Source organism: Pezoporus wallicus, unplaced genomic scaffold, assembly GCF_028554395.1.
Source record: "Pezoporus wallicus isolate ANWC-B61680 ecotype Strahan unplaced genomic scaffold, APGP_CSIRO_Pwel_v1 contig_3817, whole genome shotgun sequence".
In the NCBI taxonomy this organism is placed as follows: Eukaryota; Metazoa; Chordata; class Aves; order Psittaciformes; family Psittacidae; genus Pezoporus; species Pezoporus wallicus.
Window position 1 is genome coordinate 5,006,361 of NW_026635157.1, and position 19,818 is coordinate 5,026,178.

A 19,818-nucleotide genomic window follows, 5' to 3' on the forward strand; every position below is an offset into this window, starting at 1 on the left:
GAGAAGAGCCTGGGCCTTCTTATCACGTGTGTTTCAGTGTAGTAGAACTATCTCTGTTACATACTGGAAAAAACTATAGCTTGTGGAGTATTCCTTTGAGTGTCCAACTCTGAAAATAAATGCCCTTCTTCTCAGTTCAATAGCAAAGCTTGTATAAGTGAGGGTTTCACTGTGATTGTCTTTTATTACTATGATGTCCCAAAAGAATAACTCCTTTAGGAGGGTTTTAAACTGATCTCTGAAGTTCACATTGCTTGCAGCTCGATCTCGGTGTGTATGATTTTCACAGCCGTGCAGCACACCATGGTGAGCACATGTGGTTGCTGCACTCCCTGGGCACAGAGCAGCAGTGTCTCTGCTATATAACTGGCTGGCCACCATGTGACTGGGGTTGATGGGAACTTGTTGGCCTCGTGCAGTATGGACGTGGGCTGTGCATGTGTGCAAGCTCTCTATCATATGTGTGACTGTAGTCTTGCAGATAGCCAGCAAGCATGCGGTTTAGAAACACGAGCATGGCTAGAGGGTACTTTTCCATCGCAGATCAGCATAGTTGAAGGTCACTATAGCAGCTGAGCAGTGGCCTTTGTCCACTCCTTCACCTCGAAGCCTGCAGCATCTGGCAGGCAGCCAGCTGCCGACAGCCTCCTCAATGGCACGCTGGGGTTCCCACTCCTGCCACAGCTCTGCTGTGCTTGAGCTCCTCCAGCTCAGCATGGCTTGGGGAATACTGGATCCACTATTCTGTTAGATAGGCTGTAAGGGACAGAAAGTGGGCAGGAAAGAGGTAACTAGTGCTCTTGGGAGTAAGTTGTGAAGACGAGTCCTGTACTGTCAGTAGAATTAACTTGTTTACTCACTGGCATCTACATTTTATTTTGTGTTTAAAATGCATTAGGGTGAAAATACAGGGCTGGTATAGAAATACTGTAAGTCATTGCAATGTTTAGATGAATGGTGTTCACCTTAACATTGCAATGTTTAGGTGCTCAGTACCCTTCTGTACTGTGAGGGATTGTACAAACCTGCCTAATTTAATAGCTTTTTTGTTTATCTGACTTTCTGAGATACTTTTGAGTCCTTCCATAAATACAATTTGTAACCTGTTTTACTCAGTATGATGATTCATGCTAAAGTGGTTGATAGAAGATGCATTATAATGAATGGTTTACACTTTTCTAATATCATTCTGTAAAGGAGATGTTCGCTCAGTGCTCCTCCTGCAAAATTAGAAGACCCTTAGTGAGCTCACTAAAAATGTCTTACTCTCTGTAATGTTAGCTGTGAAGTGTGTAGTTCTTATTGATGGATTTAAGCCAGTGTAAAGCAGTAGCAGTCAAGCTACATCCATGATTTGTGACCATTCACATAATCACATAAAAGTCAGCTTCATGTTCTTTCTTCCTAGTGCAGATCTTCTATGAGGAGTTTAAGACTCTCAAGCCTGCAGTCCCTAGAGCACGTAAACCTGTTGCTGATGTCAGTGACAGCGTTACCAGTATCAGAGCATTAGGGACAGCTCATATATAACAGCTGTAATTAATCTTGATTTGGGACATTAAAAGATTAATCCTTCAAGCATCCCGTCTGTAAACACGTGTGTATTGACGCTGCAGGCAATACACTGTTGTGCCTGCAGTGGGACAGCTTGTGTGCTGCAGAGTATGCATGGGAGTGAGGGAAAGATGAGGGCTCTGCTTTTGCTGTTTATCTGATGTGGGAAATCCGAGGGTTCTGGCACAGACATGAGCTGCTTTTAAACTTCTCAGCATGAGGGCTGTGCCTACAGCTGCTTAGGAATTTCCCATAAAAGCAATTTGTCAATTGAAAACGGAATTTCCACAAGAACAAGTTTTCCACTGGAAAATCTCCATATTGCTATTTTTATTTTTTTGGTTTTGTTTTCCCATGGAAATCTCTGAATGAAATACTTCCCTTTAAGTCACCTTACTCCATGAAGATCTTTGATAAGCTGAACTGAGCTAAAACGGTTTCAGTTGCCATTAAGTTGCATATGCCTGTTATGCAGATTGCATTCACCTCATAGCAAATGGCAGTACAAAAACTTCATGCTGAAGAAGTTCTTGTGAGCAGGTCACCTTGACAGTTCTCCATGTTTCACACTGTATTGCGGTCACCCGTGTGAAAAAGTCTACTTTTTCACAACGTCATAGTGAAACAGATTCTAAAACGGAGGCCCCAAGCCCAGGGAAACCAGAGGAGAGTTGGCCATTTGTGATCTTATATCTTTGCTGTTCAAACCCAGTTTCCCAAATTTTCGCTTACTTTTGACTGGTTAATTTAAAACGTCTGTGGGGGCTGTAAAACTTTTGGATTCTGTGTGAGATTAATGGGGAATAAAAAGTAAGTACATTTAAGTGATTGTAAAATTGGCTAAGGTGACATGATCGAAGTAAAGGACTCCCACACACGTCTTGCTTTATTGCCTGCCCTAACAGTCCCTATTGTAAATATATTGTAAATATAACAGACAGCTGGGACATTACTGGAGGTGCCTGGTCACTTGGTGCTGAGCATATGGGAAGGGAGAGGAATGATGCTGACACCAGCATCGTTGTGTCACTCAGTGACCTCTTATGGATGAATGTTAAAAAAGAATGAATGCACATAGCACTTTTGCTTTTTAACAATTTGAATAGTTCACCAAGTTTTGTAATAGGTGCTGTGTTCTCCTTACGGTGCCATTATCTCCAGACTTTTATGAATATTTTTCTTTGCCTTGCTGTCCCTCAGTGGTTTTTCATCCTGTTCTCATTTAGACATAAGGCTACTTAAATGAGGCAGTTCTACTTAAAGGACTAAGCCTTTGACTATATTGCATGGTGACCAGCTGGCAGATTTGGTGGTGGTGGCCGGTGGCATGCGGAGAGGGCTATTCTTTTTTTCCTGTGCAGCCTCAAATAAGCCAGTCTCTGTTTCCCTCTTACTTGGATTGAATGCTAGAGCTTACCAAAGATATATTGGATATACTCATAAATGTCCCCGAGGGAAACATCCCCCAGAAGGAAATGGACTGTACTAGAAAGCACACTGGATGACAGCCACTGCCCTGGAGGAAACTCACTATCTACATGAGGCTGATGGTGCAGATTTTTTCACCTCTTGCACACAGGAAGGAGCATGGCAGATGTCTGACTTTCCTTCAGGCAGCCTCCTCTGTGCTTCTCAGAAAGGCACGGGAGTTGTGGTTAAATATTACAGTCTAACCTTTTAGTTGCTCACAGATTGAACAGGAGCTAAGTAACTTTAAACCATTAGCTCCATTTTAAGTATCTCTTTCACGGGACGAAGGGCAGTTGACTCTCAGTCATATCTTCCAAATGAATAACTCGGTTAACATCCCAGGCTACCCTTATCTACCGCAGAGCATAGTGCTAGTGTATCTAGTGAAATAGATAAGTGCAAAGGTCCTCCTCTGTCCCTCGTTCTGCCCCTCGTGGGATTCCTTCTGTTTCCCCTCTTAATTTGTCCATCACAGCTTTCACTGGGCACTGTGAATCACATTTCTGAATGCTGACTGCTAGATCTGAACCTTCTTGCTTCTGGGAGGATGGGAGCGACAGCTTATGAAGAAGTTGCTTGATTGTGAAGTCAGGAGGGCTTTTTGAAAGCTCAGTCATTAGTCCTGCCAGCATCCCTATTCTCACCAGAGGGTGCTGGGAGCCCTCCTTTCCCTGAATCTTTCAGCTTCCCCATTGCTCAGCTGCCCCAGTGGTGCTGAGGACAAAGGTGACAGATCTGAGTTGAAAGAAGAGATGCACATAAGGACTGGTCATTTATTCTTCATATAAATATGTCAAAATTGCCCTAGGAGATGCAAACATAACTCACTTAAATTCAGCTGAACACCAAATAAGCTTTCCATGCTAAGGGCAAAGACTTAATTGTACCTGAAAAGCTGAACACAGTTTCAAAGATAAAACAATGTGACATCCCCATTTCCACCTGTGTGTACTGTCCCTTGGGGATAAAAAATAAAGCCCGCCTCACTTTTAATCCCCTATACTAAAAGCAAAGGTGTTCTTCAGTTATAATTGAAACAGGAGTGTTCATTCACCTGTTAGAATTTAAAGACTTAAGTGAAGGAGGAATCATAGCAATTATTCAGACCATTTGGCAAAAGCCACATTGGTGACAATCAGTTGCTTTGCAAAAGCTACAAGTGGCCTCAGTTCTAAATTTAAGATAGATAGGCAGAAATTGTTCTGTTTAGTGAGTCCTAAAATTTTCCAGCACAGAAATACTTGGGGAAGTATAAAAATGAATTCTCAAATTTTCAAAAGGCAGCTTAAAGGGGAAGGAATGCTTATGTGGAAGTATTAGATAAATGCCATCTTGGTAACAATTTTACCGAATGTAGGGAAGAGTCATACACTTTATGTCCTTGTTGTAAGATTCTTGGAGAAAATACTCCCACTCCGATAGAAAGGCACTGTAAACAGCTCTCCTGCTGCTAGAGTTGATGTACTTTTGAGGATGCAGTGACTCTTAGAAGGAGCGGAGCGCATTGTGCAATAACGTGACCTTATGTTGCATAGACACTTCCAGTTTTGGAATGTGAAATGTCTGAAACTGGGAGTGGGTGGACAAGAGGTGGAGCCAGCCAGGAGGCTGGGTGGCTGTGTTTCTGAGAAACTTTCTTCTGCTGGTGAGTACTGCCAATTTGCCAAACATATGGCTAAAGCCCTGAATAGAGCAGAGTGGAACTACTGAACAACATCAGGTCGCTAACGGATGTGGAGCTATAGGGTGATATTTTGGAAGTTCGACCTGTAAACCTTAGTTGAAAACAAGGCTGAATTCTTACAGACCCAAAACCACAGCCTCCCAAAATGTGTCAGAGGCTCTTGATGCTGCAGCGAGGTCAGCTTCCCTCCCCCCAACCTGTGAGTCAGGACAACTGTTAAAGGAAGCTTTTATTGGAAGTTGTCAATAGAGAGGTAGACAATATGCAGATGTGGAGGACACAGTGGGAAACAGTTTGGATCCTGTGCCTGTATAGATGGTCACCAACAAGGGGAAGACCCATTTTTCTGGAGAGCAGAGGGATACTGAGGAAAGAATAGTATTTGAGCAAGAGGTAGGTTTGCCTGATTTCACCTTCTCTCTAATTATAACTAGGATTCAGAGTCCACTCAAGCTGGTGTTGTATCCATTTCTCAGGGGGACAAAGGCTAAGTCTCTCGTGGGTTAGATGCCCTCGGTGCTTGTCCACAGTTCCTTATGTATCTACTTTTGCTGAAAATCACAGAAAAACAATCTTAGAGCAGCTCAGTTTACCATAGAGAGAAAGAAACCCAAGGAGGAAACAGAAAATACTGTATGGGTGGTAATTTCAGCAGTGTGATCTTCATTTTCAGGCAATGCAGGCACTTTTTGAAATAGAAACTTTCTGTGGGGTAGTCAGGCACTTACTCTTTCCTTTGCTATAAATCCAGACCTGCTCATGGGTGGATCAACACCACTGGGACTTAAAAATGTTAGTGAACCATTTATGTCAGTGTTCCATTTGTAATAGTGCTCCTTTAACTTTTTCCTTGTTGTTGGTTATTGCTGCTGTTACCTGGACTGCTCTAGCAGAGTGTTAGCATAGATGAAATTCCTGTAACAAGCAGCATTTTAACAAGTGGGACCTGTGGTTTTAGCTGTGCTTTTCTTCTAATGCTGGCAGATGCTCTATGCTTTTGAGTTCACTGTTACTGCTACTGGAGAAGAAATACCTTGCAGCAGCTTTGTGATTAAAAAGATACTTCTAGAACTAATTTACAGTGTCAGTACTTTTATTGTTTCGCTCTGAGATTGCTAGCAAAAGGAAAGAGATCCTAGAAACTAACTATAGTTATTTAATTCATGACCTGTTGGAAAAGAAGGTTTTGGTTTCCAATCCTCATAAGCACCTTAGGTGAAAAGCAGGACATGGTCCTGGCTATGCACAAAGCTGACCTACCCAAGCTCTCAGCTGGCTGAGGGCACAGCATTTGAGTGATTTTTCTGAGAGCACCCATGTGGAGTTTTCCACTATATTAAAAGCATAAATATCCTTTCCATTTCAGTGGTGGAATATTTCCATTAACTTTCCCACAAACTGACTCAAACTGCATAAGAAGGTGGGGAAAAAGTTACTGTTCTTTGCACCTTTAATTTTCATATCAATGTTAATATTTAAATTTGAATACGTGGGTGGTGCATTTCATAAGCACACTCAGCAGCACTGTTCATGGAGATGTAAGTATCCTTTTCTTTAAAAAATGAAAAACAACTGGATGCGCTTGTCGTGTTGCTCTGACTGCCAAGCATTCATTAGCAGTCAGGCAAATGGACCTCTTTATGCAGATATGTTTAAGCCCATATGTGGATGTATTCACATAAGGAGTCTGAGTTGGAGAAAGTAAGCTGCTCCTGATAGACTTGCTGAGGCAGGTATCTGCCTGAAATTAAATTTATGTTTTCCATCCACAAAGTGTTCGTTCTAAAGATGGTTGCGAAGGAAAAAGAAACAGAAATACATGTTCTTAAAGCATAAAGCAAGGCAATGTTTTATCCAAGCTCTGTGATAAGCGAAGGAGGGGGCGGACAGACAGTCCTGAGCACAGCAATGTGGGCTCCCAGAAGGTACAGAACTGTAGCTGAGGACTACTGCAACAGACAAAAGTAGCTCCTGGACATCTCAGCAGGGCTAGCTGCCACGTTGCCCTTTGGTGTGATTCAGCAAATCATTTCCCCATTGAACAAGATGCTTCCTCTGCCACCTGCCTGGTTGCCTGTCATCCAGACTTGCTGTAAGCAGCCAGCAGGAAGCGTGGCTGCCTTTCACCTCTGCTGGCCTTTTTTGGCCTTCCTCTGTCCTTTGCCCTTTCTGGCGAGGTCCTGTTGCAGTTAGGCTGCAGGATAGCACATAGCTGCCAGCATCTTCCAGATGTCATGTGAAACTGCAATTCAGTTCACATCAGTTCTGTTCTTGCTTTTTTTTTTTTTGCTAACGGGGTTTACATAGAATATAAAAGCCCAGATTGTATTTTAAGATTATATTTGGCATCCTTGAACAGATCAAGGAGAAAAATAAAGTGTTACCCTGAAGAAAGCTATGAAAAAACTACCAGGCTGATAACTTCTTTGCTTTGAAGCTTTGCTGATCAGAAATCAGAGGCTGAATTTTGGATCAAACGTCCGTAGTGGTTTTGCAATAATATACTTCTAGCTTGTGAAGAAGCAAACAGCAGCTCCTCCAGCTCATTCTAATGAACCAGCAGCTCTTTGTTGGAGCTCACAGGGCAATCAGGCTCTCTGCTAGAAGAGTGGTGTTTGTTACACACTTGCATCTGAGCAATTGGGGTTATTTTACTCAAGCAGACCTCACTGATCCACAATTAAAATGGCATTTTCATCTCACATGTAGAGGTTGAGAAAAAGCTTTTGAAGATCTTAGTTGCTCTGATGAGCTTGGTAGAGGAACAAAATCGAGCAAGGGTCTTCTGTTGTGGCAGTTGGGTCATGACGAAGATCGCAGGCTACTTCATTATTGCTAACATGTAGGTGGCCTTACTCATGTTTTAAAATCCAAGAGAGGAGCTGTGACTTTACTGACACCTTGGAGGGGAACAGAGTCAGTCCTTTGCAAAAGCAAGGTCACATCATCTGTGCCATGTGCAATACACACTAAGAGCCCTTTCCTCTCAGCTGCTTTGAAGTTACAGGCTCCCTCTTTCTGGCAGGATCAGATCTGAGTGATGAGGTCACCCTGGGTTCGGGCAACTTAAAATCTGTCTGTAATTTTTTGCACCCATTTGATTATGGTATTTATAGCTCATTTCCGCCTGTGCTTTCTCTTCAGATTAATAGTTACCAGCAGCCTTCCTTGCTGGTAATGGTTCAGCTCTGAGGGATACACTGGGTGTAATTTGGAGGGTGATTAGGGTGAGATCAGCTCCTGAAACCCGAGTTAGGTTAATAATGAAACCTGAGTTTTGTTAATAATACATTGTAATTATTACTGCTGGCAGGGCGGGTATCTCGTATTTCTCATCTTTTAGCTTGAGGATCCTAGTTACAGTGATCTGTTCGACTTCTCAGCCATTCCGCCCCCTTGGGACACTGCAAAAGTGCCCCAACTCCTCCACCAGATTTCCATTTGTGCTTTCCTGGGTGCAGGTGTCAGTGCATTACACAAGCTGGGAGGCAGAGAGGCCGAGGGGAGGATACATGATCAGCAGTGGAACGTTAATAATACAACGCACCTAATTGGACCTGCCCTTTCTCACAGCAGTGAGGACATATGTCAGTGCATAGCAGGCGCCAGGCCCGTGGCAGCCTGCTCCCACCTCCTACAGGTCTTCACAAGGATAAAAAATTGCTTTATGAGCTGAGCAACTTGCCCACCGTAATTGCCAATAAAGCATTAATCCTCACCTTTCGTGGTCTGCACCTATTGCTCGCACCTTGGAGATGCCAGTCCAGGCCGGAGAAGTGACATAAATCGTGGTGTGTGTTACGTGTTGGTGACTGGGAGGGGAGCGCATGCCAGTGAAAGCAACGCTGCACAGGGAAAGGAGGGAGGGAGCTGGACAGGAAAAGCGACCTGCGGCAGGATGTAGGGAGATAGGAGGTAGCGCAGCCCCTTTTTACTTAATGCCATATCTTCTTACTGCCTCACATGGCTCCTGTTGCAATCTCCCTTGCTATCATCCCTTGCTGGTGCTCCCTGCTTCCATTTGTTTGCCTGTGGTGGGGTGTCCCTACCCAGGGAACAAAGTCAGCAGTGCTGTCACCAACTGTAAACTTCCATTGTGTGAAAAGTGACACTGTGGCAGTGCTGTCCCACCTGAGGTGCAGGCCGCCTGTGTGTCTCATCTCCCACCCCACTTGAGCTGCATGCTGGTGGAGGCACAAGTTAGGGATGGACTTGCATTTGGGACAATAATTTCCCAACACCTACAGTTTTAAACACTGGCTGATGAGGTAATGGCCTTAAGCTGCTCCAGGGGAGGTTTAGACTGGATATTAGGAAAAATTTCTTCACCAAAAGGCTGGTCAGGCATTGGAGAGGCTGCCCAAGGAAATGGTGGAATCACTGTCCCTGGAAGTGTTCAAGAGCCATGTAGACAAGGCCCTTAGTGACATAGTTTAGTGGTGGACTTGGCAGTCCTGGGTTAATGGTTGGACTTGATGATCCTGAAGGTCTTTTCCAACTTAGTTGATTCTGTGGAGAAAGTCCATAGCAGGAACTTAATGAAGAGAGCTACTATCCTATTATGTTTTATTTCTGCTCGTTTTAGTTGAAGAAGTCTGCTCATTGCAGGGGGGTTGGACTAGATGACCTTTGAAGGTCCCTTCCAACACAAACTATTTATGTTTATTTTATGTTTATTAAGCAAAGGTTGTATGGTTATCTTACCTCCGTTGTGACCAAGTGTTGTATGTGACACAGAAAACAAAGGGTTTGTACTCTGGAACCCCCAGTGGCTTTGTACCAGCCCAGCAGATCCTTATCATGGCTCAGGCGGCAGAGAAGTCTACGCAAAGGCAAGCTGGCAGTGCTGGAGCCCCTGGGGAAGGAGGGAGGTGGCGCTGAACAGGGCTGGCTGGATGTGGTCATGCAGCCCCTTGCACTGCTCTGCCCTGACCTGTGACTGCCCCATCCATCTCTCTGCTGTGCCAACCCAGCACGGAGTGCATCTGACTGAAAAGTTACCATTTGTTTCCCTCGGGTTACTCTTGGGTCAGCCCGTTCCTTGGTTGAAGTTGAATTTGTGCACGGGTGGAGCTTTCTCTTGTGGGGCCGCTGAAAGCCTAAGGCCAAAGGCCCATGTAGGTGTAGGGGGCTGAGGTGGCCTCTTGGCTGTTGCAGGCCCTCTGGGGCAGTGCCCCCGCAGCCCATGGGGAGCTGGAGGGGCAGCCACCAGGCTCTGAAGTTGAATAATATACTACTGGTACTTGAACAGAATTTCTGGGTGGTGGGGATAGGCTGAGGTTCTGATCGATATGCTCTTAGCCTTATAACTCAAGAATGCCATGGTGGTTGAGGGAATATGATACTGTCTCATTAACTTTATGTAAATATGCTGCCAGAGTATGGTCTTAAGTATTTAAACCTATTAATAATTATTTTTACTTTCATATTTCCTCTAATATAATAACATTTACTCTTCATTTCAGAGGAAAATTAAATTGTCTGAAGAATAATAATCATCAGCTGATTTGTCTTGCATCACAATGTTTATCTATTCTAGTAAAAAATCAGTGACTATTAAATTTGCTGCTAAGGCATAGGATGAAAAGACAAAATTATGATGCTGAACAAAGAATGGTTGCATCAATGGGAATTAACCAGAGCATATCAAGGAAAGAGCATACTCTCAATTTCCCACTGGATTTAATGTTACAAATATAATCTTATTAAGTTACTTTTTTTTTAAATCTTAAAATGAGAAGAAAATAAAAATTGTAATGTCAGAATGATCGTTTTAATTGAATTATGCATGTGAAGTTGGCAGTTTCTTACAGTGGGCTTTTTTTCTTCTTGTAAATGAGAGTAAAAGTCTGGTATAAATCTAGGCATTTTTGTTTAACCCCCGCCCCAGGACGATTGATGTGAGGTATATGGAGCCACATAGGAGGGCTGCATAATAATGAACAAACCCTCATTTAAGCATCAGCCAAAGGAATCATGATATTAAATAGAAAAACCATAATTGTGGAAAAGACCGTTTCCTTGCACAGCTCATGGGGGGGCACTAGAAAGTTGGCATGTGTATTACTTCCAGTAGTAATAGTGCAGTTATGTACTTTAAATAGTTGCAGACATCCTTAAGAGCCCTTGGGACCTGCCTTGCCTTCTCATTTTATTTAGGGGGAGTGAAAGAGAGATCGCTGGGCATCTCTGAACATCTATGCTGAACGCAGCTGTGGCTCATCCTGTTGCAATTAGACCTGTGAAAGTTGCAGGACTACTGACATAGTTGAGGAGAGGGCTCAAAGTGTGGTCAGCACCATGAGCAAGGCTGGCAAGTGCCAGTGACACAAGCCCTCCTGTTCCTGAGTGGGAGGCAACCCTTGGCTGCAGCCAGAGAGATAGCACATGGTGTCTGAGCACTGAGCACTCACTGCGGTGACATACACAGAGTGCATTCATTAATTCTTCTAAGTACAGGTACTTGGGAATCAGAAATGCAAATGTGCGGTTGGAAGCATTTCTTAATACTGTTGATAAGATACTAAACTCTATCACTTGGCCAGACTGTCATTTATACTCGTGCTGCTTTATTAGGCAGCCTTAAATGGGACTAAATGATATTCACACCCTCCCTAAAAATCTCATTTGTGCTGGTAAAGAGATTTGAACTGGCTTCAGAGTAGGTGGCACTTGCAGAACAGGGCTGTAAAAGTGCAACTGCATCTTATGAGGTGCATTTGCACTTCTTGTCTGCTATGTGTGTGGCATACACAGTTGTGGGCACGAGTTGCAGTTGCACATGTGTCTGCCTCTGGTGGGGCGCAGTCTTCTCTTTAGGGCAGTGCTGGCTCAGGCAGCAGAGCTGGCACAGGACTTGTCCCCAGCTGTGAGGGTCTCATTTCAGGTCCCTGGAGAAATTTACTTTCTTTTTGAGAAGCAGCTCTGTTTTTAACTCTGAATCTGTTACCTAGTCTGATGGGTTGTATTAGGATGTCTTAATAGCAAATTCTCATCTATTTGTTACATGATACCAGGGTGCAAAAGCCATGTGAAAGATCTACCTGGTCTTTTGACATTTAATCTTTTCATGCTATCAGTGAAAAAGGAACAATTTCAAAATCTGAATTTTCCCCTGTTCTCAAGTTTCTCAAGTTATGTTTAGAAACAGGAAGCTGTTTTGTATAAAGGTAAGATTGTGTTTTTGACAAGAAAAGTTGGTGTTAGACCAGCTAAATATACCCACACAGCAATACTCAGCGGATAGTCCTGGCTATTTTTAGGCTTTATTTTTGCCTCTCTATTTATTTATTTTGTTTTTAGTGACACCTCCTCTGTACCTTCAGCTCATAGTGAGGCACCACTTCCTGCGCCGGTATGAAACTTGCAATTACAGGAGGAGTCAGTCTTGTCAGGTGTCATTTACCAGGCATTGCAGAGGGCTGGTTTCAGGGAAGGAAGAGCAAGGCTTAATAAAAAGAGAGAGAGGGAGAAGCATTCTCTTAATAATTTGCCCTTTGCATCAACAGAACCTTATCTGATCACCCACACTCATCTGGCTGCTGACGCTGTACTTGCTTCATTAGTATGAGCTATTTTTACACCTTTTGTGTCTTTTGAGGAACTGAGTGGGCCTGCTGGCATGTAGTGATTCACCAGCTCCAGAGGAACAGGGTGTCCTCCAATCCTGCAAGGGGGAGAGAAAGAGAGACATAGGGGGAAGAGTTCAATTGAACAAGCAAGTTGATTAATTGTCTTAGGTGATCTGAGAGCTAAAACATTGCACGTTAGTCTGAAGAAGTATAGTCTACATGCTTTTGGTTTGCCATGCAGTTTTTCAGACTGTTAGCAGCTGTCCCAAGGAACATTTAGTACTTAATTAAAGTGTAGCTCAGCAAACATAAAGCCCTATATGCTTGTGTGTGTACTCTATGTGTTCATTTCCCTGTGTGTAAAGGGGATGTGGACATTTGGGAGTTAAACTCTGTAAAGGTCATTTCCAACACAAACCATTCTATGATTATATGTTGGTGATGCTTTCTTTTGTTTGTAGTATAGAAGCGTTGTTGGTGTTATCACAAGCACCCAGAGGACTTTAAGGCCAGGTTGTTAGCTGATTTCACTTCCACTTGTAATAATGGAAAGACAACCAAATTTGGTGGAATCTGCCAAGCATGAGGAAGGGGATCCCTGCATGAAGCTGTCTGGAGTTTTCTAGAGCTGAGCATCTGTTGCTTTCACTTTCAATAGATTGTCAGCCCTGAAAATGTCCTCTTAGAGCCTGCTGAGCTCTTGTGTGTGAAATTAGGATTTTTGCTCTTCTTACTTTGACTTTTCCTGGGTAGGAGTGATTTGGCATCCAGTTGTGTCACTCAAGTATGGGATGGTGGTTGCATGTTGCAGGTTTCCTTGGAGTAGTTTCCAAAGTTGGTATGATGTGTATGAAGCTTTCATGCATATATGAAAAGGTGCTGTTTTTATTAGGAATGTCCTCTAATACTCTACTCTGGTCTAATCTTGTCTGATATAAAGTCATCGTGAAACCTGAGCAGTGTCTTTCCCAAGAAATGTTATGTGTTTTACTGTGTTGTGCCTATCGAGAATCTGTAACTGAGCTGTCAGCTTGGCCTGTAGGTCAAATATCAGCACAGGCCTGTGGAATAACAGGTTGTATGTGCAGATTCAGGCATTTTGGTAGACCTGAATCTTTTCAGAGGTGTTAGCTCAGGAGAGTGATGCTCTTGTTAATAAACACAGTTGAATTGTGTTTTGTAGAAAGAAACCTAACTGCAAAGTGTGGAATTTCATGTATACCTATAAAATGCAGCAGAAAGTATATGCATATTTTACTGACTTTTTAAAGATGTGTTCTGACTTAATTGAATATTTTGCATACTGACTTCCAATGCTTCGTGCAATAAAAACAAGGAAGTTAATGGCCAGCGTTGTTTTAAAGGGCTTTTTTTAATTCTTTTGTTTTTTTTTTTTTCCATCAGGCATCCTGAGGGTTATAAAGAAATCAGTGTCCTTAAATGTGCAGTCATAGTAATGTATCTTATATTACCACTGTAGTGGTGAGAATCACAGAATAATTGGGTCGGAAGGGACCTTAAAGATTATCTAGTTCCAACCCCCCACCATGGACAGGGACACCTTCCAGTAGACTAGGTTGCTCAAAGCCTCATCCAGCCTGGCCTGGAATACTTCCAGGGATGGGACATCTTTAGACAATACTAAATATCTTTAGGCAATACTAAGCGACTAGATGTGGTACAACAAAGTGACTGTATTGAGTAACTAGTTAAAATGGAATATTTAGGCTTTGCAGAGTTGGACTGTTGTGACATCTGTGCAAAATACAGGATTTGGGTCTTACTACCTGTCCTGGGTTCATTTTAAACCATGGCACTACCTAATCTCAGTTTAGCTTTAACAAAGTGTTCAGATTGTATTGTAAGAAAACTGATGTGAATGCCCGTTCTACTTCGGGTGCAAAAAAATCGGGAAAAAGTATGGTAAGAACATGCTACTGATGTTTAGCATACCTCTGTTTTTGTTTCGACATGTGGTGACCACAGGCCTTAGTAAACAATCACAGGTTTTAAAATAAGCTCCTAAAATAATCGGTGTCAGTGAAAAACAAACACAAGCTCAGATACTGTAAATGTCTTCCTATGTAATTCTTCCCTTGGTGAGGGCATTTGTCAGAGACAGTGCATTTGCTCATTCAAGAAAGTGTTTGAAAGACACTGATATTTTCATGTGGTGTGCAAGTGGCTTCTTCTGACATGGTGTGAAAGGAGGCATAGCTCTTCGCAAAATCTGCCATGGTTGCATAATTAGGATTGTGTAACTTCTAAACTAAAAAAAACCTTACTTCCCAGAAAATTCCGTGATATTTTCACCCTAAGATGAAAATGCTAGGCAAAGCCCTGGTATTTGTCCGAAATTTCCATTTGGCAACAGAATAATAATTACTTTGCACCTAAAAGTGATGCAGTGTTTACACATAATTTGATATCTTTTTTCCTGAGGAAACCTGGGGGAAAGCTGTATGTCTTAGCGGCTACTTACCAGCATAGGTTTGTTCTTCCCAGAGGCTGCCTAAGGTTGCAGTTCTTGTGTGAAAATGAAGAGGCATTTCAGCCTTTGCATATAATTTCAGTTAGGAAAGTTCTTATATTTGACAGCTGTAGCAGTTTGAACTCTACAGTGACACTGTTCCTACCCTTCTTACTGTAGATGATGTTTTATAAATCTAGAAATTACTACAAACTGTGTACATGGGTGTCTTGCTCTTTGCATGCACTTTATCTTTCACAAGTGATGCTTAATTCATAATTTAATTAATTGTCCTTTATAAGGTGAGAAATTTCCCTTTCTGATTAACACGTTTCTTTGTGTTGAATTGAGAAAAAATTCTTTAATCTCAGTAATTTTCACCACTTCTTGCAAATGCACAACTTTCATTGCAGTCCCAGTGGCATCATACAGCATCATTGATTAGTGTCCGAGCCTTTGCTTGTCACGTATTTTAGATATTTAGCTTTTTGGGGGCTACATAATGCCCATTTGTTTACATTACAATAGTTTGGGACCATCAGCAGGGCCAAAAGCTCCATTTCTTTTCTACGCTTAAGGTGTAAAAAAGGTAATCATAGAAATAGTGATTAGAAACTATCTCCCACTTGTATATTTTTATGGAGTTGAGTTTCTGCTGATGAAAAGAGCAGCCCAAGAATTAAGAGCTCATTTGTATCAGCACTGCTTTGGATGCTACTATACATTGTTAATGGGTATTTAGTTAATACTGTTTACTTATTACTTAACTCACCCTTGGGAGGAACTCATTCTTCTGCAGGTTAGGACAAATGGGATTAGGCATCATATAAACCTAACTTCAGCCATCAAAATAGTGTTTAAAGGGGGCCTTAATGGTGAGCATCTGTTTCTCATTGTTCTTTGCAAGGGAGATGCTCTCACCTTTTTAAGTCACTGCGTAATATGACTCAAGAGAAACTGAGGAGTGGGGTAAAATGACTGTGAAATCTTTGTTACCTTCTGAAATTTTAATAACACTGAAAGTGCTGTCTGTCAGATCTGCCAGTGCTCTGCCATCACATTTTAAGGTCCACTTGGGAAATGATATATTGGTATTTTACTCACTGATTTTCATTTTTTTAACTTGCTCCCCAGGGAAATAAATTGCAGTGTGATATTAGCAGTGTACATAATTGTCTTGTTTAGTTTCATATCTGAATAATTTCAATCTTTTACTTTTGTGTAGAGATAAATTCAGGATTTTGCACTGGAAGCGGTCTGTCAAAAGAGCTAGATCTTGTATTATCTGACATGCTTAAGCACCTCTGACAAACTCTTACGTGCAGTTCAAGGAGTAGAACTGTGATTTGTTTGCAGGCTTCTACCTTTAAAGGAGGAAGTGTTTAAGATTAATTTGGTTCCTGTGTAGCTTTTTGTCTCTTTCTTTTTTTGTCTCTCTCTTTTTTATATATATATATATATACATATATAGAGTCATCCTGTGGAAATAAGAGTGTTTAGGTGTTTAGTTGGACTTTGGCAACATGAAAGCTTTTCTTGTATATTCTTTCCGTCTGGTAGTAGTGTGTACATTGCGTATGATGCTGAGATAGGAAATAGTGATGTACTTTAAGTGAGCAATCCTTGTCATTATAGTGAAAAGGTCAGTGTTAAGGCATTTCTGCTGTAGGCTTCTTCAATAGCTTCTTAAAATACATTCAGCTTGAGTTTAAGTTTTTTGGGTGGTGCTATTTTTCTATAGAGACTGGCAGTTTAAAATTATATTTGAGATACTTAACTTAGCAAAAACTGAGTGTTTTGCTGCAGCTGTGCTCTAAGCATTCATGATGCAAACCAGGATCTTTTAAAGAAAATCACTTTTGTTTTCTTACTAATCTGTAATTGAACATATATTGCAATACGTTACAAGTTTCTCTGTAGACCTCTTAGAGGAGTTGGATTAATTTATTTTCACCTTGTAACAAATAACCTCAGATATTTAGTGTGCAGGATGCAAGAGCCTAAACCTAAGTGATGCCTGATTTTGTTGATTCCTATGAGGACTAAATCTGGAATTATGTTCTTGGATTTTCAACTCATTGCTTCAGATTCATACCAGCGAAGTGTAGAGCAGAATTTAGCTCTTACTTTTACTTGCTGTTAGAATAATTTGTCTCCTTTTAGTTGCTCTGAGTCAAGCCTCATATCAGTTCAGAGCTCCTTCAAGTCAAATGAGAGACTTTTCAAACAATTCTGATTTTTCTATAAAGGCACCACAGAAGGGATGGTGTGTGCCTGACCGCTGGTTCAGTAGGATCACATTCAGAGGAAAGGAGGGTCTTGTTCTTCACATCGTGTATCCATTGACATTTATATGAAATGTCTGAGGAAAGTAAAAGTTCCTACAGTTAAAAGTAAATGGCTGTTAGAGTACAACTGATATGATTATTTATTTATTTTTTAAGTTGGTTTCAGCATGTTTTTAAGCAAACAGGTTCCAGTTATTTTCTTCAACTTACTCAGATAATGGTCTCAGATAATAGTTTGAATTAACTGAATTAACAAGATTAAGGTGAGTTTGGTAAAGCCTTAAAATGAGTTAAATAATCAATACTACTACAGCTATCTAAAATGCACTGTTATATGCCGTCTCTCAATGGCTGAGATTCTAGAATAGTTCTCAAGGGGTAATGGGTTCAAACTTAAACAGGGAGATTTAGGTTAGATACAAGGAAGAAATTTACTGTGAGAGTGGTGCAGCATTGGAACAGGTTGCCCATAGAAGCTGTGGGTGCTCCATCCCCGTCAGTGTTCAAGGCCAGGTTGAATGGGTCTTTGAGCAACCTGGTCTAGTGGAAGGTGTCCCTGCCCATGGCAGGGGGGTGGGAAGTAGATGATCTTAAGGTCCTTTCCAACCCTAACCATTCTGTGATCCTGTAAATATGAGAATATTGAATAAATATGAGCCAGATTTGGTGCAACCTCTAAAATAATAATTACATAAATCAGGATGCCAGGTTTTATACCACTTCTAGTTTTATGTGCACAGATTCTGTCCTTTGAAACCTGCAACTACCAGGGGTACAAATGTGCATTCATAGAAACCTTAGAGTAAAGCCTGAAGTCGGTATTCGGTCACAGTAAGCTCGCAGTCTATCCTTGATGCGTCTGTAACTGGATCCTCTCAGTCAGTCCCCTCAGTTCCTGGCTTGTGGGGGAATCCTTGTGAGCACAAGTGTTTACCCAGCATAGCAGTGGAGAACACATCCTGCCCTATAGCTTCTCTTCAAGAAAGCTTATTAGAGTTTGTTTGATCATTTAATAGTAAATTCACAGTGTGCTATGTGTACTTGTGGAGCAGTATTTGGTTTTGTATTGAATAGCACTTTTAAATCACATTTAAAAAATTACATTGTAGTGATTAGTGCAGCTGCCCAAATTTAAAAAACATGTGTTACTCTAAATGTTTCAGAGTATTTTCAAAACTGTAATTCTCTGACTGGTTTTGGAGACTGTCAATATATTCAATAAAGCACTGAAACCCAGAGGGTAGGTAGAACATCTGGGGTGGGATTAAATGAACAAATTAATGTCTTCAAATGTGAAGAGTTAACAACAGCAATTGCAATATAGAAAGCAGTAAATTAAATTAAATACACCTAATGTGTTTTAAAAGGGCTGCCTTCTTGGAATTGCATGTGTAAAAGGATGTCTTACAACTCCTGCCAAACTGCACAAAATCACAGGCATCCTTGCATTCCCCAGGAATTCAAGAGTGCCAAGTGCCAGTGGTTGACATAGGAATTTACAGTCATTCCTAGAGGTGTTCAAATAGACAGGTTAGAAGTCCAGCTACAAAACCACAGTCAAATGGGACCCCTAGCCAGGGGCTGCTGGAAATGCAAAGAGAATCTCTCTGGTCAAGAACAGGAAGCCTTTTTTACAAAGCTGGTAAATTTAAGCAGTGTTTCTTCTGCCTTATCTTTTTAGTAAGTACAGTTCAAAGACCACAAGTGTGGTGTTAAGCAGTATAAAAAAGCTTTCAATTGGTTGAGTAAAATGCCAAAACTTATATACCCTAAAGACTGCATTTTTTCTGTCATGTCGGTGTATAACATTCTCAGTCCAGGAATGAATATATAACCTTGCAAAGAAGGATGAACAAATGCTTACCTACCTTCATGCCTGTTAAATCCTTCAGTTCAGAGACGCACACTGAATACTGGTTGAGTGGCCTTCATCAGGCTTAGTCCACCTATGGCTTTGCCTAAGTAGAAGAAGCTGTAAATCCATGTTTTATTAGGATTCTCAGTTTTTTGTTTGGTTTGTTTTTTGGTTTTTTTTCCACTGGGATGTCAACACCAAATAGCTCTTTGGGGAATATCATTAATGGGGCAGAGGGAAATGTGGGATAGGACAACAAGCCAGATGTGTGCTGTCTTTCTTCCCAAAAGGCCAAGGCAATTTTCTTCTCAGTGGCAGGTGGGGAAGAGCTCAGAGGTGGCCTTTTTGTTGTAAGGCTGCTTGGTTGCTGGGCTTATCCCAGATATAAACTAGACTTGCCTAATAAGGGTCTTGGCAGAGGTCTGTGCAAGAGTGTAAGGATTTCATAGGGGCCACTGCAGATTGTTTCTGCTAACGCTTGCCCTATAGAATACAAATTCTTCAGGGGCCAATTACTGTAGGTTTAGGACGGCTTTGTGCTGGCAGAGCTGGACAGAAAAGATTTAAAACAGGGCTGGAACTGACCCTTAGTCCTTACGCTAGAGTCAATATTTATTCTGTATGGTGCACTCAGGATTTAGCCTGGAAGACATACACTTCCAGTCTGTTCACTTGCAAGAGTTGTAATATGAGCTACAAACTGAGAAGTAGTAAAAGTTGTATTTTGCCAAATTTTATTTTAAAGCTGTTGAGTGTAACCATTTTAATGGTCTGAAAAAGGGGAGGAAAAAAAAAAAGAAAAAAAGGAAGGAATAATCTTGGAGCAGTCAACCAGACATACGTCCCCTGCATGCAGCTCACAACGGCACCTTAGGAAAAAGAGCAACAGGATAATGCTCCTTTCTAGAAAGTTTTAAAAGCCTTGA

The 19,818-nt window shown here is 41.6% G+C and overlaps 1 protein-coding gene across 6 annotated transcripts in view; it reads left to right on the top strand.

The window, feature by feature from the left end:
- Window positions 1–19,818, top strand: part of HIVEP2 (HIVEP zinc finger 2) — a 103,907-nt gene that overhangs the window by 57,724 nt on the left and 26,365 nt on the right. The window lies entirely within an intron of this gene.